Source organism: Moschus berezovskii, chromosome 2, assembly GCF_049115385.1.
Source record: "Moschus berezovskii isolate FMDL1 chromosome 2, NW_MosBer_1.0, whole genome shotgun sequence".
Classification (NCBI taxonomy): Eukaryota; Metazoa; Chordata; class Mammalia; order Artiodactyla; family Moschidae; genus Moschus; species Moschus berezovskii.
Genome location: NC_142461.1, coordinates 103,365,598 through 103,391,797, shown reverse-complemented (window position 1 = coordinate 103,391,797; position 26,200 = coordinate 103,365,598). Strand labels below are relative to the sequence as shown.

At 37.8% G+C, this 26,200-nt stretch overlaps 1 protein-coding gene across 1 annotated transcript in view; it reads right to left on the bottom strand.

The window, feature by feature from the left end:
• Positions 1 to 18,866, bottom strand: part of TANK (TRAF family member associated NFKB activator) — a 102,241-nt gene extending 83,375 nt beyond the window's left edge. The window contains exon 1 of the mRNA XM_055396906.2: positions 18,728 to 18,866. The gene's annotated coding sequence lies outside the window, so the exon portion shown is untranslated. The remainder of the gene's footprint in view (positions 1 to 18,727) is intronic.
• Positions 18,867 to 26,200: the final 7,334 nt, after the last annotated feature.

Sequence of the window (26,200 nt, the reverse complement as noted above, 5' to 3'; positions counted from 1 at the left end):
CAATATTTTAAAAAACTGTCACTATTTTTGCATGTATCTGATAAGAGTTGGTGGTGTTTGAAAAAGACTTTATCACCAAGCACAAGTGTATAAAGGGTGTTGAAAATAGCAATTTCAAAACCAAGATTAAAATGACCATGTATACTATATATTGTTGTCAGGCAGAGCCTGCTCTAGAACATAACTTTATATTCACGGACTTGATGAAATTTCCAAATTTGAGAACATTCCTGTCCTAGTGATCTTGGACAAGCCATGCTTGGACAGGTCTTTAGTCTATCCAAGATGCTTTCTTCATTATGAACGTTTCAAGCCTAGCTCTGCAGTCTTGAGCTCCTTTTTTTCTAGTTGTACTGCTGCATATAACTTAGAAGCTGCTATCCCTCCAAGGGAGTCCAGGATCTTGCTCCTCCTAGGATAATAATTTTCTCTGTTACAGCATAAGGATCAAGTTCTGATTGCCTCAGTTTCTCCCTACACTTCTGATTCATGGACGTTTACACTTCCTTCCTTAGGCCCAGTACACCTAAGGATTTAAAGTCTTGCCAAATTACAGTGTGTTCTACTGGATTATCTCAAATATTTGGCTTATTTCCTAAGTCAAAACCAAAACATAATTTTAAAAACATTGTCTTTTTAAAAACAGAAACTTTTTGGTAGAGCATTGTGACCAGTTGAACAGTTTTCTTGTAATAAGTAATAGAGTTAATCATGACAGTACAGTACTTTTTAAAAAAAGAATTTGTGAGCGATTTTAAGTTCACAGAAAATTTGCAAGGAACATATAGAGATTTACCATACACTCCCTACTCTGAAACACGCATAAGACTCTTCACCATCAGCATTTCCCATCAGAGTAATACATTTGTCACAACTGATGAAACTGCATTGACATATCATTGTCATCCAAAGTCCATAGTTTACATTAGGGTTCACTCTTGGTATTATACATTCTATGAATGTGGACAGAGGCATAATGACGTATATCTATCATTATAGTATTATACTATACTGGAGGATACCAGTATATTCTATATACTCTGACATGTATCCATAATTGTAGTACCATAAACTCCAATATTTTGGTCACCTGATGCGAAGAGCTGACTCATTGGAAAAGACCCTGATGCTGGGAAAGATTGAGGGCAGGATAAGAAGGGGACAACAGAGGATGAGATGGTTGGATGGCATCATTGACTCGATGGACATGGGTTTGGGTGGATGGGAGTTGGTGATGGACAAGGAGGCCTGGAGTGCTGTGGTTCATGGGGTCGCAGAGTCAGAGACGACTGAGCAACTGAACTGAGCTGAACTGTACTAGAATAATTTCATTATCCTAAAAATCCTCTATTCTCCACTTATTCATCTCTTCCTCTCCCTAATCTCTGACAACCACTGAGCTTTTTACTGTCTTCATAGTTGTGCCTTTTCCAGAATGTCATATGTTGGAACCACACATTATGTAGCCTTTTCAGATTGGCTTCCTTCACTTAGTAATATGCATTTGAATTTCCTCCATGTCTTTTCATGGCTTGAAAAATCATTTTTTTTCCTGCTGAATAATACTCCATTGTCTGGATGTACCACAGTTTATCCATTCCTACTGAAAGACATCTTGGTTGCTTCCAACTTTTGGCAATTATGAATAAAGCTAGTATAAACATTAGTGTGCAGGTTTTTGCATGTGTTTTCAGCTACTTTCATACTCCTAAATATCAAGGAGTGTGATTGTTGGGTTGTAGAGCAAGAGCCAGAGAAGGCAATGGCAACCCACCCCTGTACTCTTGCCTGGAAAATCCTATGGATGGAGGAGCCTGGTAGGCTGCAGTCCATGGGGTCGCACAGAGTCAGACTCTACTGAAGTGGCTTAGCAGCAGCAGCAGAGCAAGAACATGTTTAGTTTTGTAACAAGCTGCCAAAGTGTATTCCAAAGTGGCTATACCATTTTGTATCCCCATCAATAATGAAAGAGAATGATTTTTGCTTCACATCCTCATCAGCATTTGGTGTTGTTAGTGTTCTGGATTTTGGCCATTTTAAAAGGATTATAGTGGTATCTCATTGTGCTTTAATTTTCATTTCCCTGATGATATATAATGTGGAGCATCTTTTCACATGGTGATTTTAATCTGTATATCTTTTTTTTGTAAACTATCTGTTAAAGTTCTTGATCCATTTTAAAACTGGATTGTTTGTTCTCTTATTGTTGACTTTTAAGAATTCTCTGTATATTTTGTATAATAGTCCTTTATCAGATGTATCTTTTGAAAATATTTCTACTAGTCTGTGGCTTGTCTTTTAATTCTCTTTACAGTGTCTTTTGCAGAGCAAAAAAAAATTGATTTTAATGAAGTCTAACTTATCCAGCACTGCTTTTGAGCAAATTGAAGGAGCTACTTTGACTATTTCCAATTTAAATAGTAGAATTTAATAATACACTCAGAATCTAAAACTGAATTCATGAGCATTTTGAAATATGAAAGTGCTAAACATTTTAAATAAAGAAAGAAAAAATTAAACATATCCATTTCCTAACTATATATTTTTATCTTTCCACTCCCATAATGTTGTAGTCATGAAGAGAAGTGGCTGCATACTTCTCCAATGGCTGAAATATGCATAAATACTGGGCTAAATGGATGAGTTTTGTGCTAAAATGGTGTCAAACATTTTCCTTTTTTATAATGATTTTTTAAAATTTTATTTTTGTCTATGCTGGGCCTTCATTGCTGCGTGGGCTTTTCTCTAGTTGTGGAGAGTAGGGGCTACTCTCTAGTTGTGGTGCATGGCTTTTCATCATGGTGGCTTCTCTTGTTGCAGAGCCCGGGCTCTAGGGCACATGGTCTTCTGTAGTTGTAGCCCCTGGGCTCTAGAGCACAGGCTCAATAGTTGTGGCACATATGCTTAGTTACTCTGCAGTGTGTGGGGTCTTCCCAGACCAGGGATGGAATCCGTGTCTCCTGCATTGGGAGGTGGATTCTTTACCACTGAGCCACCAGGGAAGCCCAATGATAAACTCATTAAATACATTTTATTAAGGTTAGGAATTTGAGGAATAACCCTTTAAAAATAACATAATTTCACTCTAATTTTCCTTATATTATTATGTACCTAAGGTTAGCAATATGCCAGCAGATTTGGAAAACTCAGCGCTGGCCACAGGACTGGAAGAGGTCAGTCTTCATTCCAATCCCAAAGAAAGGCAATGCCAAAGAATGCTCAAACTACCGCACAATTGCACTCATCTCACACGCTAGTAAAGTCATGCTCAAAATTCTCCAAGCCAGGCTTCAGCAGTATGTAAACCGTGAACTCCCAGATGTTCAAGCAGCTTTTAGAAAAGGCAGAGGCACCAGAGATCAAATTGCCAACATCCGCTGGATCATGGAGAAAGCAAGAGAGTTCCAGAAAAACATCTATTTCTGCTTCATTGACTATGCCAAAGCCTTTGACTGTGTGGATCACAATAGACTGTGGAACATTCTGAAAGAGATGGGAATCCCAGACCACCTGACCTGCCTCTTGAGAAACCTGTATGCAGGTCAGGAAGCAACTGTTAGAACTGGACATGAACAACAGACTGGTTCCAAATAGGAAAAGGTGTACGTCAAGGCTGTATATTGTCACCTTGCTTATTTAACTTATATGCAGAGTACATCATGAGGAACGCTGGGCTGGAAGAAGCACAAGCTGAAATCAAGATTGCTGGGAGAAATATCAATAACCTCAGATATGCAGATGACACTACCCTTATGGCAGAAAGTGAAGAAGAACTCAAAAGCCTCTTGATGAAAGTGAAAGAGGAGAGTGAAAAAGTTGGCTTGAAGCTCAACATTCAGAAAACAAAGATCATGGCATCTGGTCCCATCACTTCATGGGAAATAGATGGAAAAACGGTGGAAACAGTGTCAGACTTTATTTTTTTGGGCTCCAAAATCACTGCAGATGCTGATTGCAGCCATGAAATTAAAAGACGCTTGCTCCTTGGAAGGAAAGTTATGACCAACCTTGATAGTATATTAAAAAGCAGAGACATTACTTTGCCAACCAAGGTCCGTCTAGTCAAGGCAATGGTTTTTCCCGTGGTCATGTATGGATGTGAGAGTTGGACTGTGAAGAAGGCTGATCGCCGAAGAATCGATGCTTTTGAACTGTGGTGTTGGAGAAGACTCTTGAGAGTCCCTTATACTGCAAGGAGATCCAACCAGTCCATTCTAAAGGAGATCAATCCTGGATGTTCATTGGAGGGACTGATGCTAAAGCTGAAACTGCAATACTTTGGCCACCTCATGCGACGAGTTGACTCACTGGAAAAGACTGTGATGCTGGGAAAGGTTGGGGGCGGGAGGAGAAGGGGACGACGGAGAATGAGATGGCTGGATGGCATCACCGACTCTGTGGACATGAGTTTGAGTGTACTCCGGGGGTTGGTGATGGACAGGGAGGCCTGGCGTGCTGTGATTCATGGGGTCGCAGAGAGTCGGACACGACTGAGCGACTGAACTGAACTGAACTGAAGGTTAGCAAGAAAGTGTTAGAGGGTAGGATGAAATGAAAATGAGAACTGGAGGCTTATTAAAACCATTTCAGAATCTATTTTCAAAACTGCTAAGTATTTTATTGAGAGTTCTGAATATAAATCCAGAAACAAGGAAAGCTGCCAGTATAAATACTACTACAACTTGGAATGTCAGGTATGCATCAATGAGCTCAGTCAAATCTTTGATGTGAAATATCACTATTAATAGAATCTGGTTGACTTCTGATTTAGGATGACATCTGGACTAGCTGTGTTTGTCTCAGACTCTCTGAATTAAATGCCTTATGAAAAATCAGAAAAATATGAGAACTCATAATAGCATCAAAAGGCAGGATTGAGGACCAGACCCACTGCACACGGCTGAGAAGCTATACTCAGTACAGGATCCTCAATTGAAATATGCACTCACTTGCCAAGCTTTGCTACCTTGGGACTTAAGTCTTCCAGAGTAGATATAACCCTGTTGGCAGGCATCCTACTGACAGAATTTGACAAGATTGTTCACCATTTTCAAGAACCATAGGGCCAAAATGGACATGAAGCTTTGTAGTTTGGAGGTGAGCAAACTTGTGACTTTAAGGATAGTAAGCAAGCTATCTGCCTCAAGGCACCTATTAATGAAATGGACAGTAGTAACTCCACTACTATCTGTTACCTCCTTTTTTTTACATCTTTTTGCCCCATCATTCCCCCATTAGTACTTCTTTTTATTATCTATTGATAGTTTGGAGCTCTGGTTTGGAGAATACCAACATGATTCCAATAGGTGTAGACACATGTGATATTCTATATCTAAGGATATGTGAAGCAAAAAATGCAAGGGCCTGGGCAGACAAACTGGTGTGTTTGACCCTCTGGGAGTTTAATTTTCATTCATGGTGCCGGTCAAGGAAAAGATGATGATTTTTTTTCCTAATTAACCAGGAATTCTCTTCTTCATATTAAAATAACTTGGCAATAAGGGTACGGGATCTCACCTCAGGCCAGTACTCATAGTGAGAACGTTGATAAATGTTAGCTTTAGATTCAAAAGTTAGATATGAGCTATGCATGTCTTTATGTCTCCCAGCTCAAGACCTATGCTGAGGAGCTAGCAGAAATCAGGCAGATAATGAGAAGAACCAAATAAAATCTACACATCTGGTTATAAGGGTTACAAAAAACTTGGAATGAGTTAAATATAAGATAAACTTGTATTAATAAGTGTATTATAAGATAAAGCATCCTTTTGAAAAGATTGTGCTGCATAAAGAAAGAACAAAGTCCCCCCAAATTTTGGGAAATTGAACACTTTAGAAAATAGTTTGCCATAACCATAAGTAAATGGAAAGAATCAGATTTGTATTCTCTGTGATACAAAACTTGAAATCTAAGACATGATATTAGACTAAGATAAGAAGGGAAGAATAACAAAGATGGGTAAGTTAAGGCTGTAAGGACACAGAACATGCAATGTCAAATTCTGAATATTTATTTGAACATAAAAGGAATCCATACTACAGAATGTTAGATCAATGATTAGAGGAAAGATAATGAAGTGAAAAAGAGAAAGTGTCAGTTGCTCAGTCATGTCCTACTCTTTCTGATCCCATGGACAGAAGCCAATCTTCTCTGTCCCTGGAATTCTCCAGGCAAGAATGCTGGAGTGGGTAGCCATTCCTTTCTCCAGGGGATCTTCCCAGCCCAGGGATCAAACCTGGGTCTACCACATTGCAGGAGAATTCTTTACCATCTGAGCTACCAGTGAAAGGATAAATGGATGGAAACAATTAAATGGAAATAATAATAATGGAGAGAGAATACTCCATCTTCTGAAAAAAGAAATCTGAGGAAATGGAACCGAACTATCAGCTAAAGATATATCAGAATATATCTGAAGTAATACTTTGATATAAGGCAATCAGAGATGAAAAAAACCTCAGTGAGTTTTGAAACATACCAATAAAAAGAGATCAAACATTTTGATCTATCCGGAGAAAAATTTTACTATTCAATGATGTATCAATTCATTCATTAATTCAGGAACTACTTTGTGAGTGCTTGATGTATCAATTCATTCATTAATTCAGGAACTACTTTGTGAGTGCTTGCTGTATGCTAAACGTTAGGTTCACAAAGACTACCAAGACACAGTTCTACCTAAAAAAGGATTTAGTGTCTTTTGTGGAGGATATGCATATAAGAAACAGGCAATTGCTACACAATGTGGTATTATAACATTACAATGGGGGTAAGAACAGGATGTTCAAAAAACATTGGATAGAGTGGGTGAGGGAGAGCATTCTCAGTCTCAAGTATGGAAACAATTCAATAAAAATCCAGAGAAGAGACTTCTCTGATGGTCCAGTGGCTAAGATTCCTCAATTCCAATGAAAGAGGCCCAGGTTCAATTCTTGGTGAGGGAACTAGATCCCACATTCCATAACTAAGATCCCACATGCTGCAGCTAAGACAGTGCAGCTAAAAGAAAAAAAAGAATTCGGAAAAAAGAAACTACTTTCAAAGGAAGAAAAAGAAAAATAGACTTATCTTCAACATTAAACTTCAGAAGCTGAATAGAATAACATATACAGTAGCCTGAAATAGATTTGACTTACAAAGTTTATACCCACATAAATTATCATTTGCATAGGAAAGGAAAACTAAGACATTCTTAGATACCTCATAGTTCAGAAATATATCACCTTTGTACAGAAATAATTGAACATACACTTTAGTAAGTCAGGAAGGAAATCAAAATACAAAAACTAAGAAAGATGAAATTCTGATATAAAAGAAATACCTATAAATATTTGAAATAATTTAAATATTGGATGAGGCAAAAACTTGTTGCAAATATAATGAGAATATTAAAAGTGATCTTTAAGACATACAGTCCAAGTATAAATAAATATTTTAGTAGTAATGTGTTCTAAACTTCTTGATTACAGCAATAAGATCTCAAGTGGTTGGAAAAGAGGTGGCAGGAAGGAGAAAGTTCTAATTTCCTCATTTTCTTATTTTCTGTTTGTGAAAACAAGGAAATGATAGGTTCTCATTCTAACAATGACATTGTAATTGAACATATACTATTTTATGTTTTTTTTAAAAACATGAAAGTAAATAATTACAAATAGAATTGAAAATTATATGTTTATTTTTTCATGTTTGCTTATTTATTTATTTTTGCCACGTCTCATGGCTCATGGGTTCTTAGTTCCTTACCAGGAATTGAACCCAGACCCTCGGCAGTGAAAGCACAGAATCCTAACCACTGGCCCCCCAGGTAATTCCTTATTTTTTTATGTTCCTCAATAGAGGAACAAAGAAAGGAAAACATTGCTTAGATAACAAAGATATAAAACTCTCATCCCAGTGGTTTTTCAGTCATCCAATAAGGAACTCTTGTGAGCATTCCTCTACAACATAAAAAAATTTTTTTTGGCTGTACCACATGGCATGTGGGATCTTAGTTCCCCAACCAGGGATCAGACCCATGCCTCCTGCAGTCAAAGCTCAGAGTCTTAACCACTGGACTGGCAGGAAAGTCTGAGTTTTTTTTTTTTTTGCAAGCATATACTCTGTCCTTGGGCTTCCCTTGTGGCCCAGCTGGTAAAGAATCAGCCTGCATGCAATGCGGGAGACCTGGGTTCGATCTCTGGGTTGGAAAGATCTCCTGGAGAAGGGAACGGCTGCCCACTCCAGTATTCTGGCCTGGAGTATTCCAGAGACTGTATAGTCCATGGGGTCGCAAAGAGTCAGACACAACTGAGTGACTTTCACTTTCACTCGTTCTCATTGTCACCCTCTGTCCTCACCACCACACGGTTTCTATTGACACTCTTTGTTCAGACCATCATCAAATTCTTATTTACCATGTTTGTCTTCTAACTTTTCCTCTAACTTTCCATCTTGGCAAATTCTATTTTTTTTCTTTTTTAAAAAAATTCTTTTTAAAATTTTTAATTGGAGGATAATTGCTTTACAATATTGTGTTAATTTCTGCCATATATCAACATGAATCAGCCATCGGTATACATATGTTCCTCCCGCTTGAACCTCCCTTGCACCTCCCACCTCATCCCACCCTTCTAGGTTGTCACAGAGCACTCAGTTTGAGTTCCCTGAGTCTGACAACAAATTCTCACTGCCTGTCTATTTTACATATGCTAATGGATATGTTTCAAAGTGACTCTTCCAATTTGTCCCTCTCTCTCCTTCCCTGAGTGTGTCCACAAGTGTGTCCTCTATGTCTTTGTCGCCATTGCTGCTTTGCAAATAGGTTCATCAGTATCATCTTTCTAGACTTATATATATGTGTTAATATATTTGTTTTTCTCTTTCTTTAGTCTGTGAAGTAAGATACAGACTTGCTTCGCTCTGTATAATAAGCTCTAGATTCATCCACCTCTTTAGAACTGACTCAAATGCACTCCTTTTTATGGATGAGTAACCAGTCCATCCTAAAGGAGATCAGTCCTGGGTGTTCATTGGAAGGACTGATGCTGAAGCTGAAACTCCAATACATGTGAAGAGTTGACTCATTGGAAAAGACCCTGATGCTGGGAGGGATTGGGGGCAGGACGAGAAGGGGACGACAGAGAATGAGATAGCTGGATGGCATCACCGACTTGATGGACATGAGTTTGAGTGAACTCCGGGAGTTGGTGATGGACAGGGAGGCCTGGCGTGCTGTGATTCATGGGGTCGCAAAGTCGGACATGACTGAGCGACTGAACTGAACTGAACTGAACTGAATATTCCATTACATATATGCAGTGGAATATTATATATGTAACTTTATCCATTCATCTTTTGATGGACATTTAGGTTGTTTCCATGTCCTAGCTATTGTAAAAAAAAAGTGCTGCAATGAACATTGGAGTATGTGTATTTTTTTCAATTATAGTTTCTTCAGGGTATATGCCCAGTAATGGTATTGTTGGGTCATATGGTAGTTTGTTCCTAGTTTTTTAATGATTTTCCATACTGTCTAAATTTGATTATGTTCCTTTAGCGCCTAAGGTCAGTTCCTATTAACCTTAGGATAAAATCCAAACTCTAAACATTGTATGAACTTTCTTCTTACTTCTCTATAGACTCATATCCTGCCTCCTCTTATGGCTTTTTTCAATACCTCAAATACTCCCTGTTTTGTTCTTTTCAGACAGAATAATTCTGTCCTGTTTGCTAGTGTGTTTTCTTCATCACAGAACATGTTTCCTTCACATTTTGCTTGGTCTGTTAAGGCCTCAGTTGAATGGTCTGAGTCAAAGCAAGGTCCCCACTTCACTTCTCTTCCAGGTTAGAACTATGGGTTCATATTTCACCCTATCCGTTTCCCTTTATGATATGCACCACACTTTAAATTCTAAGACACATATTTAGATGTTTTTGAAGTTAGAATGGCTATTACAACTGATATTAAAGAAACTTGCAATACCAGTCTGAGGCCTAGATGGCCATTGCCCTCACAAAGGCAAACTCAAGCTGATATAGGCTAATGCAAACAGAGTATAAATGAGAGTTCTCATTAAAATTGCCTCGTTCATATGTTGGTATTGCCATTCACTAACCACATGACTTTACTAACCCTAAGCTTCAGTTTCTTCTCCTGTCAAGTATAAATTGTAATATTACTGGCCTCAAATGTTGTGCCTATATGTGTGTGTGTACAGTGAGATAATATATGAACAGGACCTGAATTATAGGAGGAACTCAGTAAATATTAGCTAATACGGTTGATAGTTGAACAACCAGAAGGTTGGGACACCAACCCCCTTAGGGAATTGAAAATACACATATAACTTTACAGTCAACCCTCCATATCCATGGTTCTGTAGCTGCAGATTCAACCAACTACAAATCATGTAAGACTGTGGTGGTGGTAGTTGGTGGTTTAGTCACTAAGTTGTGTCCGACTCCTGTGGCCCCATGGACTATAGTCTGCCAAGCTCCTCTGTCCATGGGATTTCCCAGGTGAGAATACTGGAGTGGGTTGCCATTTCCATCTCCAGGGGATTTTCCTGACGCAGGGACTGAACCCAGATCTCCTGCATTGCAGGTAGTCTCCTGTTTTGCAGGTGGATTTTTTTACCCACTGAGCCACCAGAGAAGCAGTACTGTAGTACGTGTCTGTCAAAAAAAAAATCCATGTATTACTGGCCCCACCAGTTCAAACCCATGTTGTACAGATAATATCTGTAACTTAAGTAGCTGGTTCTATATGTAGTTGATTTTTAATTTAAGTAAGTAGTCAGAGTTGTCATTTTAAAAGTCTTTAAAAGTTTACCTTAAGGAAATGTAGAGATTGTACTTAGTAGAAAAATATCTTACTATAAATCAATTGTCTCACATATGCCCAAATAGCTAAAGGAAACCATGGACAAACAACCAAAGGAAGTCAGAACATGGTATATGAACAAAATGAGATTATCAGTAAAGGGATAAAAAGATTGTAAAAAGAAACCAAATAGAAATTTGGAGCTGAACAATACAGTAAGTGAAATGGAAAATTCACTAGAGGAGTTTGACAACAGATTTGAGCAGGCAGAATAAGTTAATATGTGATAATAAGATAATTGAAACCATCCAGATAGAAGGACAGAAAAATAAGAAAGAATAAAGAAAAGTGCATAGAGTCTAGGAGACCTGTGAAACATCATCTTGCAAACCAAAATATACATTATGGAAGTTCTGAAGGAGAGGTGAGAGTAAAGGAGCAGAAAATAAATTTAAAGAAATAATGGCTGAAAACTTCCTGATATGTTGAAAGAATGAATCTGCACATTCAAGCAGTTCAATGAACTCAAGTAAGCTAAACTCATAGATTCATTCTGAGATACATTATAATCAAAGTGTTGAATGCCAAAGACAATAATGAGAGAATCTTGAAAGCAGCAAGAGAGAAGCAGCTCTTTATATACAAGGGATCCTCTGTAGGATTAACAGCCAATTTCACTTTGGAATCATGGAGGCCAGAAGATGGTGGAATGACATATTTAAAATGCTGGGGAAAAAAATAGGTGTCAATCAAAAATTCTCTATCTGGCAAAAACATTTTTCAAAAATGAAAGAGAAATTATATCATTCTGAGATACCAAAAAAAAAAAAAAAAGCTAAGAAAGTTTGTTGCTAATAGATTTACCCTTAAAGGAATTATAGAGGGTCCTTCAGATAAAATGGAGAAGGAAATGGCAACCACTCCAGTAATCTTGCCTGGAGAATTTCATGGACAGAGGAGCCTGGCAGGCTACAGTCCATGGGGTCGCAAAGAGTCAGGCATGACTGAGCAACTATCACTCAGATAAAAGGGTCGTTAGACAATAATTCAGAGCAACACAAAGAAATACACTTTGGTTAAGGCAACTATCTAGGTAGCTATAAAGACTGTCATGATTTTGTTTTTGGTTTGTAACTTTTTATTTCCTACATATATAAAGAAAATAAAAATAATTTATCAATCTATGTTAATAGGCACACAATGTATAAAGATGAAATTTGTGATTACAAGGATGTAGAAGAGGGAAATAAACTGTATAGGAGTAGAGCTTTATATATTATTAAGGCTGAGCTGGTATTAACTCAAATTAGATTGTTATAAATGTTTCAAATTATAATCCCCATGATAACCACTATGACAATATCTGAAAAAATACATAAAAGAAAATGAGAAGGAAATAATATGGTACACAGAAAAGAATCAAACACAAAAGAAGGCAGTAGTGGAGGAAGTGAAGACCAGAAAAATGGTATAAGGTATATAGAAATCAAATATAAAAATGCAGAAGTAAACCCTTACTTATCAGTAATTCCTTAATGTTAATACATTAATCTCTTAATCAAAAGGCAGAATTTTGTGGAGTGGATAATATAACAAGATCAAGCAATATACTGTCTATAATAGACTTGCTTTAGATCCATAGACACAGGTATGTTGAAAGTAAAATAACAGAAAATAATTTTTCATGCAAATAGTGGAAGAGAGATGGGGTGACTAAATTGATATCAAAATCACTGCGGATGCTGACTGCAGCCATGAAATAAAAAGACACTTACTCCTTGGAAGGAAAGTTATGACCAACCTAGACAGTATATTAAAAAGCAGAGACATTACTTTGCCAACCAAGGTCCGTCTAGTCAAGGCTATGGTTTTTCCCATGGTCATGTATGGATGTGAGAGTTGGACTGTGAAGAAAGCTGATTGCCGAAGAATTGATACTTTTGAACTGTGGTGCTGGAGAAGACTCCTGAGAGTCCCTTGGACTGTAAGGAGATCCAACCAGTCCATTCTAAAGGAGATCAATCCTGGGTGTCCATTGGAAGGACTGATGCTAAAGCTGAAACTCCAATACTTTGGCCACCTCATGGGATGAGTTGACTCACTGGAAAAGAGTCTGATGCTGGGAGGGACTGGGGGTGGGAGGAGAAGGGGACGACAGAGAATGAGATGGCTGGATGGCATCACCGACTTGATGGACAAGTTTGAGTGAACTCTGGGAGTTGGTGATGGACAGGGAGGCCTGGTGTGCTGTGATTCATGGGGTCGCAAAGAGTCGGACACGACTGAGCGACTGAACTGAACTGAACTGAAAATAGATTAAGTTGAAAACTGTTACTAGAGACAAAAAAACAGACCTTATGTATGACAAAAGTGTCATTTATCAAAAAGACATAACAATTACACACATATACACATCAAACAATAGAGCCCTCCACCAAGTATATGACACAAATAATGAGAGACCTGAAGGGAGAAATAGAGAGTACTACACTAACAGTTGGAAACTTCACTACATCATTTTTAATAATGGATAGAAAAGCAGAAGACCAAAAAAGATATAGTAGACTTGAATAGTAACATAAATAATAGATCTAACAGATATATAAATAGAATATTCCACCAAACAGCAGCAAAATACACATTCTTCTGAAGTGGATATAGAACCTTCTCCCAGACAGATCAAATGTTAAGCCACAAAAAGTCTCAATATATTTAAAAAGATTGAAATCATGCAAAGTATATTCTCCAACCAAATGAAATGAAGCTGGAAATCAATAACAGAAGGAAAAATGAAAAATCCATAAATATGGAAGTCAACTAACACATTTTTAATAACCAATGAGTTAAAAAAGGAAATCATGTTAAAATCATGAGTTAAAAAAGGAAATTAGACTTAGAGATGGGTGAAAAAAATTAAATCATACCAAAACTTATAGGATGCAGTGAAAGCAGTGCTCAGAGGGAAATTAATAGAAGTAAATATCTACATTAAAAAAGAAGAAAGATCTTAAATCAGTAACCTAACTTCACAGCTCAAGGAAGTAGAGAAAAAGAGCAAACTAAATCCAAAGACAGAAGAAGGAAGGAAATTATTAAAGATTGGAGCAGAGATGAATAAAGAATAGAAAAACAATAATATCAATGAAGTCAAAGTCAGTTCTTTGAAAAGATCAAAAAATCAGAAGAAACTTTAGCTAGACTTAAGAAAAGGGCAAAGAATAACAAGTAACTAAAATCAGAAATGAAAATTGGGACATTACCACACCAAACAGAAAAAACGAATTATTTATAAAAGAATAGTGTGAATAACCACACACCAAAATATTAGATAATCTAGATGAAACGCATAAATTCCTAGAAATACAGAATACCAAAACTGAATCTAGAAAAAAAAACTCAATAGATTTATATCAAATAAAGACATTGACTTAGTAACCAAAAACCTCCCAACAAAGCAGTTCAGGACCAAATGGCTTCACCAGTGAATTCTACTGAACACTTAGAGAAGAATGAATACCAATCCTTCTCAAACTCAAAAAAATAGAGGGGGAAGGAATACTTCCCAACTCATTCTATGAGGCCAGCATTACGGAGATACCAAAGCCAGACAAAGATACTACAAGCAAATTAAAAACAAGTGTTCTTTATGGCTGCTGCTGCTGCTGCTGCTCACTTCAGTCGTGTCCGACTCTGTGCGACCCCATAGACGGCAGCCCACCAGGCTCCCCCATCCCTGGGATTCTCCAGGCAAGAACACTGGAGTCAGTACTTTATGGATGAAGATGCAACAGTTCTCTACAAAATACTTGCAAACTGAATTTAGTAGCATATTAAATGGATTATACATCATGATCAAGTGTGATTTATCCCTGGGATGAAAGGAAGGTTAAACATAAGACAATCATTCAAATGCACAATTACACTGTGAGGCATATACTTAAAAGAATTGAAATTAGGTACTCAAACAATGCAAATGCACAGTCATAGCAGCATTGTTTACAACAGCCAAAAAGGGAAAACAGTTCAGCTACCTTGTCCATCAATAGATGAATGGATTAATAAATTGTGTATACACATTACATAGATGTATCTTGAAAACTTTATGCTCGGTGAAAAAAGTCAGAAAAAGTCACATATGTGATTTCACTTACATGAAATATGCAGAATGGCTATATTTGTATAGACAGAACACAGACTGGTTGTCCTCAGGGACTAAGAGAGCAGGAAAGCAGAGCAACTGTTTAATGGGTACAGAGTTTCCTTTTGGGGTAATAAAAATGCTTTGAAACGAGATAGATGTGTTGGTTGCACAAGATTGTGAGTGGACCAAATACCACTGAATTGTTCACTTTAAAATGTTTAATTTTGCTCTGTGAATTTTATCTCAATTTTTTAAAAGAAAAAAATAAGGAAATTTAAATGAACTATAAACTGAGTTAATAAGAATGTACCAATCAATGTGAAGTGAAGTTGCTCAGTCGTGTCCAACTCTTTGTGACCCCGTAGACTGTAGCCTACTAGGCTTTTCCGTCCATGGGATTCTCCAGGCAAGGATACTGGAGTGGGTTGCCATTTTCTTCTCCAGAATGTACCAATATTGTTCCACAAATGTACCATACATTAATATATTAACAACAGGGGAAACTATGTGTCTTGGGAAGCAAGGGGAAGGATGGGGAAGAGGCAGGGTTGTACATGGAACTCTCTGTAGGGTTTGTTCACTTTTACTCTAAATCTAAAACTGTTCTAAAAAAATCTATTAGCTAAAGAAAAAAGCCCTTTGTTTTCCTAAATAACTCTGGGATCAGAGAGGAAATAAAATGGCAATTAAAAAACGAAATAATAATGTGAAATTGACATAGCAAACGTGTTTAAGAGTCGTTAAAATGGTATTCAGAAAATTCCTAGCCTTACTTTGATTCCAAAATAAGAAAGAATATAAGTAAATGAAGTAAGCATCTGACTCTAAAACTGAGGAAAGGAAAAGCAAAATAGTCTAGAAAGAGGGAAGGGCAGTAGGAAAATAGAATAAAGATAAAGGCAAAAATTAATTATTTAAAAAAGAGTTAACCATAAAAGTGATACATCCAAGAGATTCACACTTTGACATGTCATACCAGGGAAAAAAGAGAGAAAACATAAATGGACAAATTTAGTAATGAAAATCGTTATGCATATGGTTATGAAGATCAGAAATACAATACTTTGCATAATAATACATTTGAAAACTTTGATAAAACTTTACTTATAAAATACATAAAAAACCTAAACTGTGTGAAAAATAAGCGTAAAACTTGAATAGATCAATAACAGAAAACATTGAAAAGCTTTTAAAGAATTACTTCCAAAAATGTGTGCCAAGGACAAACGTGCTAAGATTTTCTCTTTAAACATCTCAAGGAGCCTCTAAGTCCCATGAAAATTTTTTAGAACATGGAAATGTTTGGTAGTTTTATCAGAAAATAAAAATGCAGATTAATTTCACTTATAAATAGGAATGCAAAAACCCTTGATAAATTATAGGCATTTCTTTTTCAGTATGTATTTTGTTAATATAAATTGGCATACAGTAAATCAATTTGGACAAACATTTTGCACACCACTGTTGGCTGAACTGTGGCCTGCAGATAGCACTGTTGAAATAGGGAGAAAGCTTTTTGCACAATGTGTCGGAGCAGCTGCTTTGTTTGAGTAATGGTTGCTCTGCCTTGATAGGGTTCCTTGGCTATGCCACATTGTTTTCATTCTTTTCTGTTAATTTGAGTTGTGAACTGAATTGTGAAGCCAAAATAATAGAGGAGAGGCGTAAAGCATGTGGACTGAAGAGAAAAAGGAAATGTGTAGGTTTGGTTTGTTTCATTTTGATCAGCCAATTTATTATCTAGAACAATAACAAAATACACTTAATAATCATAAACCTACTTTTATTACTGTGGGATGATTTTTTAATAACATATCCTTTAAAAAATGCAATTACTGTATCATATAACTACAGGACCCATATAGTTTAAAAGTAGAAACACTGTACGGTTGTCTCTAATGATATAAAAAAGACAATGAATATAGTTTAACATGAAGCCTTGATTCACTTTTAGCAAATTAGGATTAGGAGTATATTTGATAGTTATTTGGTTTGTATGATTAAGGTGTTTATCTCAAACCAGTAGCCAACGTCATTCTTAATGTTAACCACTAGGGAAATTCCCACTGAGATCAGAACATGATGAGGTTGGCTGCTATCTCCTATTATTAAACACTGTTCTAGAAGTTCTGGCCAATGTTACCATCAGAAGAAAAAAAGAAGACAAAGTTATGTTTTACCTATCTGGACATTGCATGTGAATTACCAGAATAATTTAAAATAAGTAAAATATCAATGCAATGACTGGATGCAAGATAAAATTATTATATCAAGAACTTTCCTAAATGTCAGCAGTATTTAGTTAAAAATACAATGGAAAGAATGTCCTTATCAAGATCGCATCCCTATTACCCTCATGAAGAGGATAAAATACATTGGAATACATTTTATAATAAACAACCTGTTTCCTGAGGCCTTAATACATGGAAAGAAAAAATGTTTGCAGCCAGGAAGTTTCTTTCCTGTTAAGAATGATTGTTTTCTTCAAATTAGTGCATAAGTTTCATGAAATTCCAACCAACACTTTTGGGGAAGAATTTTAGAGATTTCTTTGAATCTTCCAGTTGGCCATCTCTTTCACTGTCACAAGTGTTTAAGAGAAATAATTGGACATTACTTTAGTCGACTGCTAGCAGGAACTTCAGTCAGGTTAGACCTGGAATACAGTCCCAGGTCCTTGTCCTGCATGGGGGCAGATAAATGTGAGCACCTGTGCCCAGGTGGAAGCGAACCCTGGAAGGAGTGAGGAGATGGGGTGGGCAAGTAAGGACAAGGAAGACCTAGGAATGAATTCTAAGTTTCTGTAAATGACGTGGCTTTCCTGTGACCTTGACCCAGTATTGCCCTTGCCCGAAACCCCATCTTTTTGCAGGTTGTATAAGATATCTCAAAATATTCTTCAATATTGTAAGAAGGCAGGGCAGTGGTAACAGAGAGCCAGAAGAAAAGAAGTAATATGGATTTATGGTTAAGCCCTGGCTCTGCTAGTTACTAGTTGGAAGGTCCGGTGATCATTTTCCCTCGGGCAGACACAATAAATGGCAGGTGTTCATATAACAGTAGTGATGACCCTTGTAGTTTCATCTTTTTTGAACAATCAACTTATTCTTAATAATACACAATCTTTAGTAAAAGATGGTGAAAATAAAGGCCAATTGATAATGAAATAAGACTGGATTGCTATTATTGTGTAAATTTAAATGTTGAAGATAGGTAATGCAAAGTTTTCTATTAATATAAGGAAAACACTGTAAAGAAATATTTATAAACATATTTCTTAGAAGATGGAAAAATAATAAATGCAAGTTAATGCTTGAATGAACACATTGAATCAGGTCAGAATTGATCTTTTAAAATTTAACCAAAAAAGTATTAATATATATATAGTATTTATTTTTCAACCTAATAAGCTATATACAACTTAACTTATGCCAAATAGATGCCTTTTAAGTTTTATGTTATAGAAACCACTCACTGGAGAAGGCTGTATTCCAGACATAAACTTTAAAAAACATTTCAAATAGAGATATAAATTTTATCTTAAAAGTTGAGATAGTAGCAAAAGGATCACAGTTTTTAAAAATTTCTCGTAATCTTGGCTAGGGACCACATTTTTTAAAAGGCTGAATCTCCAACTATGGCAATGAACAAAAGACGTATTGAATCATATCATAAATTACTTAACAGAATCAATTGTAGAGCGAATCTGCAATACAGCAGTTTAAGACATTCAGGCTACCTTGCTAGTTTGTGAATTGGTAGGAACTACTAAAGTTCTGATTACCTCTTCTGCAGGTTACAAGATTTCCTTCGTAGACTACTGCTCTTTACAGAAGTAGACAGTTACAGAGTCTGGAAGTTTTATCTGCAGGCTCTCGTAGTGTCGCTTAAACTGTCCTGAGATCTCCCTTGTGTTAAACTGGGAACTTCCACTGAGAAATCCCCCAACTTGAAGACTTCCTTTTTTGTAACTATCAACAGCCAATCGTGGCAAGATATTGAAATGAAGCAAAGGCTACCAGAAATGTCTGTAAACCACCGTGACTGTAGCTTTGACTTCCTTTTGAAGCAAAGATACTTTACTTGAAGAGCTAGGACATTTTAACAAAAATCCAGAAATTGTAAATCCCAAAATACATTTGGATTAAACACATTTTCATGTCAGAAAATTTTAAAGAAAGCTTATTTGATAAGTGGCTTTTTAAGGTTTTAGGAAGTCACTTTTGGACCTAAGCAGTGTAATTATAAACAGCAGGTGAAGACAAGATTTTAGTATAGCCATCTTTGCTTCATGGCCTACAGAGGTCACTAGCATGAAGCCTCATAATAATAAAGTTTATGCTGGATTCCAGAGTCTGACCACAATTTTCTGCTTTATTAAGAGTTTTCCTCCCCGGGAATTAAGATTCGCTTTTCTATGGATAAGTGTATGTGCCAGAACACTGGGGAAATGCTTTACAAACACATAGATTCTTCTCAGGCTACTTGGAGCAAAACATCAAGTTCTACATGCAAATAGAAGGCAACATATGCACCCCAGATATTTTTCTTTGTTGTAAAGTTTCAGAGCTGGTGTCCTTAGACACCATCTGTTCCATTTCCTTTTTATTACATATGAGGAAACAGGAGAGGGCAAATGCTCAAAGTCACCAAGAAGATTAGAGGCAGCACTCAGATTAAAATCTGTTTTTTGAATCTGAGTGTATTTTTCTCAGTGTAGCAGGTTATTAAACAGGAAAAGGACTGTGGCGATGGAGCCCTCTCCTCGTTCCACTCCTGCATTTTGTGGATGAGAAATCTGAGATCTTACTCAAAGGTTCCCAGTCAGTAAAACACTAGAATTTAGAACTTCAGATTCTCGGTCTAGTTTCTTTTCCACTTTAAAATACCACCCTCTCTTAAGTGTCAAATAAGCCTGAGATATTTCTACTCCTGAAGAAATTATTGTATAAAAAGGGAATAATTCTGAATTAATCTAAAATGATGAATAAGCTTATGATTAAAAACATTCCATTTAATTATCTAACATATAAGGAAATATTAATATCCTTTAGCATCTTACATTGTCCAGTTAGCTTACTGATATAAACCTCAAACTCTCTTGTGTGTAATGGGAAAACAAAGCCTATCTAATACTGTAAATACAGCCAACAAAAAAGTGAACTAGCCATTGGTGAAAGGAAACCTTTTCTCTCAAGAATTTACTTTTTTGAGCTGGATTTTAAAAACATAGTTTTGTTTGTTTTTAAATTGCTATTGATGCTTTAACTGGGAAATGCCCCAGTGATCTCTCCATTCTGGGTCCCTTCCCTTATCTTTTTTTTTTTAACTTTGGTGTATGAGCTTGATATGAGCCCAAGTCACAGCAGAACCAGCTAATCCTGGGTAATTGGTCTCAACTTGATGGAGCACTGTTTGCAAGAAGGTCCTGAGGCCAAGACAAAGAAGACACAGAGACTCTTTTGGAGGAAATTTTGGCTGTGTGTGTGGAATGTAGAACCTATGCTGGTTCTGGCTCTAGGCAAAACACGTGAGGCAGATGGAAGTTTTTGTTGTCTCTAGTGGTTCCTTTTCCTATTCCCTCCCCCTCCTGTTTTCCTCTCAGAGTCATACACCATGTGACTAGAACAGACAGAAATACAGTGATTTCTGCAGGGAAGGAGGGAGCAAATTGGTATGGAGAGCCAAGAGAGACAAGCTGGTATTGACAAGGATTAGAGTATTATGTTTAGGACTGGAGGGGACTCAGTGGGTGGGGAGCTCCAAGCCCAAATGAGGGGTTGGGAGTCACAAGTCAGGTTCCCATTCAGGCAGAGGTGAACGACCAACAGTTTGCTAATCAAAGAATTAAGAGACTGCCACCATAGGACAACAAGGTTCTCTAGGCAGGTCTGGGTGAAAGGCCTCCCGAAGAAGAGTTCCTGGAAAGCAGAGTCTACCCTGGAGGAGGTGGAAGGCACAAAAGCTGGTGTTCCTCATTACTGACCGGAATTTAGAGATAGGCTTCTTCCTTCAGGAGGGGACCCAGGTGCCTGTAACTCTGGCCAAGGAGATAGGCAGCCAGGCTGCATGGGTAGGTGTTTAATTGAGAAACTTGAGACAAAGACACCTGCAGTACAAATCCATATTCCAGGCATGGTATTTGTGGGAGAAGCAGAATTTTCTAGCCTCTACTTGCTGGTGGGCTGATGCTCTGGGATTTCATTGGCCAATGGCCACAACAGGGCTGGCATTTGCGGGGATGACGGATACTGTTTTCTCACTACCACCTCAATTGCTATAAACGGCACTGGGAGGAATGGTTGGTATGGATAGTTTGCAACATAAATTTCTGCCAAAGTATTGCTCCAGTAGGGATATGTACATTTTCTGTCATAGAGACTTGTAGAATCAAAGTGCCCTTAGAGTGACCAGGGGAAGGAGATTTGGTGGAAGTAGGGAGGAGGTAGGCATGCTAATTCAATAAACATATATTATCTATTAAGTGTTGGGTTCTATGCTGGGTGCAAAAATCATTAAAATGCTTTTTCTTGCCCTTGATGTACTCGTGATCTTAAGGAACAGACAGACAGGCAAACAACATTTTCCTCCGCCCTTTGCCAAAGATGAGAGCAGAGATACATACAAGGCGCTGTGTGGGCAGAGAGGCAGTTCTCAAAGCCAGAGCGACTCATGAGAAGATGCCTGCCTAGACATCCACAAACTAAGCAAGCAAAAGATCAAGGGTTAAAAATCAATTTTGTACCTTTTGCATATTCTCAGTAAGTTCATTCTGATTTCCTTTAGGCTAACCTTGTGGCTTTTTGTTCATTTCTATTAGATTTATAAGTAAAGATTTTCTAAAATCTTAATTTTGCTTTTAACATTCTAAAGGATTATTTACGGTCTTGAAGATAGATAGACACCATTTTAGTGTTTTGGGTAACTATTGTTACAAACCAAAGCTGCGAGGTACCCAGAGAGCCTGAGCATTTAAGTATGTTAGGCCTGTTATTTTAAGACTAGGAATAAAAGTAGGACTCTACCTTTCCCAGTACTCAGTCATCCTCATTGTATGATGGCTACATATTTTTGGCTATCAAATGAAAGGGGACACTTCCTTATGTACAAAGAAATAAAGGTTGATAAAAATAAAATCCAAAAATATCTTGACAAACTCATGTTGTAGGCTGATGCCTTATGAACTATTTGGGGGCGGGAGGAGAAGGGGACGACAGAGAATGAGATGGTTGGATGGCATCACCGACTCTGTGGACATGAGTTTGAGTGAACTCCGGGAGTTGGTGATGGACAGGGAGGCCTGGTGTGCTGTGATTCATGGGGTCGCAGAGAGTCGGACACGACTGAGCGACTGAACTGAACTGAACTATAAAGATGTCTAGTTACTACTTTTACTTACAGACTACATTACTCTACAACCATCTACCATCCTATAAACAAACAAAAAAAACAGGAAAAAATTGCATATGGTCAGAAAGGGATGATGAGATGCAATTTGTAACAGTCATACAAAAAAAGACTTAAGACTTTCACCTGAGGTGGATATCAGTTCAGTTCAGTTCAGTCGCTCAGTCGTGTCTGACTCTCTGCGACCCGGATATAGGGGGGATGCTAATAAAATTCCAAAATGAATAGGACCTTTGAATTCCCTCTAGAATGAGGGAAGCACTAGTTCTTCTTCCAGACCCATCTTTCCAGGTGTCACTGTTTAGAAAGACCATAGACAAACTAGTTATAAACTCATTCATGTTACGTATATGTCATTGCAGGAATGGAAGATGTTTAGCTTATAGAAAGGAAATAACAGCATTTAAATATCAATTACTTTCTTCTGTAGAGTTCCAAGGTAAACCTCAAGGTAAGTAGGAGACAAAAAGATAACAATTTTGCTTCACTGTAGAAAGAAAGAAAAATAGTAAGTTACCTTGGGAGATAATGAGTTCCATGGTCTGGGGAAAGATCAACACAGGATAAATGACCACTGCTTGGGAACATTGAAAGGTTATAAAAAGACTCAGCTAAGATAATAATGACTAATATCTATGTAGCATTTCCTGTGGTCCTGGCACAATTCTAAAGGATTTACATGTATTACCTCATTTAATTGTTTGAAGTACCCTACGAAGAAAGTGCTCTCTTACAGATACAAAAACTGAGGCATAAAGAGAGCTAACTAATTTATCCAAGGGCACATAGCTAGTATGGAGAAGGCAATGGCAGCCCACTCCAGTACTCTTGCCTGGAAAATCCCATGGACGGAGGAGCCTGGTAGGCTGCAGTCCATGGGGTCGCTAAGAGTTGGACACGACTGAGCATCTTCACTGTCAATTTTCACTTTCCTGCTTTGGAGAAGGAAATGGCAACCCACTCCAGTGTTCTTGCCTGGAGAATCCCAGGGACGGGGGAGCCTCCTGGGCTGCCATCTATGGGGTCGCACAGTCGGACACGACTGAAGCGACTTAGCAGCGGCAACATAGCTAGTAAATGTAAACCTCTGCCTGAAATGCAGGAGATTCTGGTTCAGATTCCTGGGTCAGGAAGATCCGCTGGAAAAGGGATAGGCTACTCATGCCAGCATTCTTGGGCTTCTTTGGTGGCTCAGCTGGTAAAGAATCCACCTGCAATGCGGGAGACCTGGGTTGGGAAAGATCCCCTGGAGAAGGAAAAAGCTACCCACTCCAGTATTCTGGCCTAGAGAATTCCAGGGACTGTATAGTCTATGGGGTCGCAAAGAGTTGGACATGGCTTAGTGACTTTCACTTTCTGACATTTGTCTCTAAAGTCCGTGTTTTAACAACTTCACTGTAGTACATCTGGGTGTCCGTTACAGTGTACTTGACTGAATACGGATTCCTTCAGAGCACAAAATCTTAGAGGCAGAAAGAAATTCAGATGTGTTCTCCACCACTTTTTATTTCTTCTCACGTCCAATTAGAAAGCTTCCAGCCTGCCAGGAAGTTAACAAACTGAGCATGTGTCACCGCCGATCCCTGCCTGATATCTACCAGTTTGGTCTTAGGATGGGCATGTAAGGATGATATTACTAGAGACAGCAAAAGGAGTGTGGGGCAGGAGTAGGGATCATGGGGAGAAGTGGAGGAGGTTTTAGGCTTGCTGCCTTTTCTCAAGTGTCAATTTAGAGCAGCCTTGGAGCAGATTCAATACCATTAGTTAAGGAAGATGACAGTGCACATTTTGTTTCTGCAGATTTACTTAGCCTTCAATTTTTTTCCCTTCTAATCTGTTATGGATTGCTCAGTAAGTCTCATAAAAAAATCCATGATACTTCCTACCAGATACAAGGTGAACGATCTAAGTCTCCATAAAAAAATCTCTATAAGTTGACAGAATTGCATCAGGGAATGAAGGCACCTCATCACAGAAAGGTTTGTTTCAGTATTATACATTCTACTTTCTCTTTTAGTGGCCAATGTAGCAATATATTTAGTTTATTGCCAACTGGTCCTTTCATTTTGATCTATGTACTGGGATTTCTCTTGTCTGAGGTTAATGAGAATCACCAACCAAAAGAATGAGTCTCACAGGCACTTTCTATCAAGCTGAGAAACCCAGAAAATGGTTTAGGTATTAGAACAGAGAAATTAGAAATTATTTGGATTCTTTATGAAGGTCAAGAATTTATAAATGGTGGAAAGCAAATTTTGCACTACCTGAGATATATTTATTTTGGATTTATAAATTTATGAAATTGAAATTGCTCTGAGGTGCTTAAGGTGCATCAATAATTTTCTATGTGAGCACACAGCACAGTAATTTAGTCCTGATATAGTTTCTAACATTAGTAGGATTAATATTTCCAACTTGTAATTCTATATAAATGAGGAAATAAAAAAACATTTTACCCCATCTATAACCTCTAAGACATGATGGCAGTGAGAAGAAAAGAGAAAAGAGGGAGGGACAGGAAGGATAATCCATAAACTCTGGATTTTTCTGTGGCTTTAATAAAATAAGTCAGGCTTTCAAAGATCTGACCTTTGAAAATGGTTTAGCTTGATTCCAGGGGGATGTTAGGAGGATTAACTAGCTGAATCTTGCAGAGTGATTTCATGATTTCTTGTGTGTTATTTATTCTTTGGTTTACCAGTTAAGTTCCTTTTATATTTGATCATATTTGGAGAGATGCCAGACACATGATAAAAAATTCAATAAACATGGGTTCCAAGTGAAAGCACAAGCTATTGTTTGAGGAGGAAAATTGAGGTCGTCCTAGAGGTGTAGGAACAATTGTGTGTATATGTGTACAAGCTGTCCTTTAGATGACCTAGTTGTAGTCCTCTACTTCAAAGGGGAAGAAACTGAGATTCAGATTGCCTTTTTCAATATCAAGCAGCTGATTGATAGTGTTGACAGCTTTCCTATCTTTAAGAATTAGAGATTCTAGATCCCATGTACCTGATCATCTTTGATTTTATGAGGATGCCATTAAGGTTTGGAAGCTGAGTGGAGGTGACTTGAAAACTTTAGATCACTCTATAAGTGAATGGCCTATGTGCTTTGTCTCTTGTCATAGGGTTTCAGGCTTTGAATGGGGAAAATACTGCTTTATTGAGAGGTAGTCTAGCAGAAGTGTTAGGCACACAGTTCATGGAGACTTATTGTCTAGGTTCCATATCCTAACTCCATTCTTGGATAGCTCCTTGCCTAAATCTTACGGTAGTTTCAGTCAGTCAGTTCAGTCGCTCAGTCGTGTCCGACTCTTTGCGACCCCATGAATCACAGCACGCCAGGCCTCCAAGTCCATCACCAACTCCCGGAGTTCACTCAAACTCATGTCCATCGAGTCGGTGATGCCATCCAGCCATCTCATTCTCTGTCGTCCCCGTCTCCTCCCACCCCCAATCCCTCCTAGCATCAGACTCTTTTCCAGTGAATCAACTCGTCGCATGGGGTGGCCAAAGTATTGGAGTTTCAGCTTTAGCATCAGTCCTTCCAATGAACACCCAGGATTGATCTCCTCTAGAATGGACTGGTTGGATCTCCTTGCAGTCCAAGGGACTCTCAAGAGTCTTCTCCAGCACCACAGTTCAAAAGCATCAATTCTTCGGCGATCAGCTTTCTTCACAGTCCAACTCTCACATCCATACATGACTGTGGGAAAAAGCATAGCCTTGACTAGATGGACCTTGGTTGGAAAAGTAATATCTCTGCTTTTTAATATGCTATCTAGGTTGGTCATAACTTTCCTTCCAAGGAATAAGCGTCTTTTAATTTCATGGCTGCAATCAGCATCTGC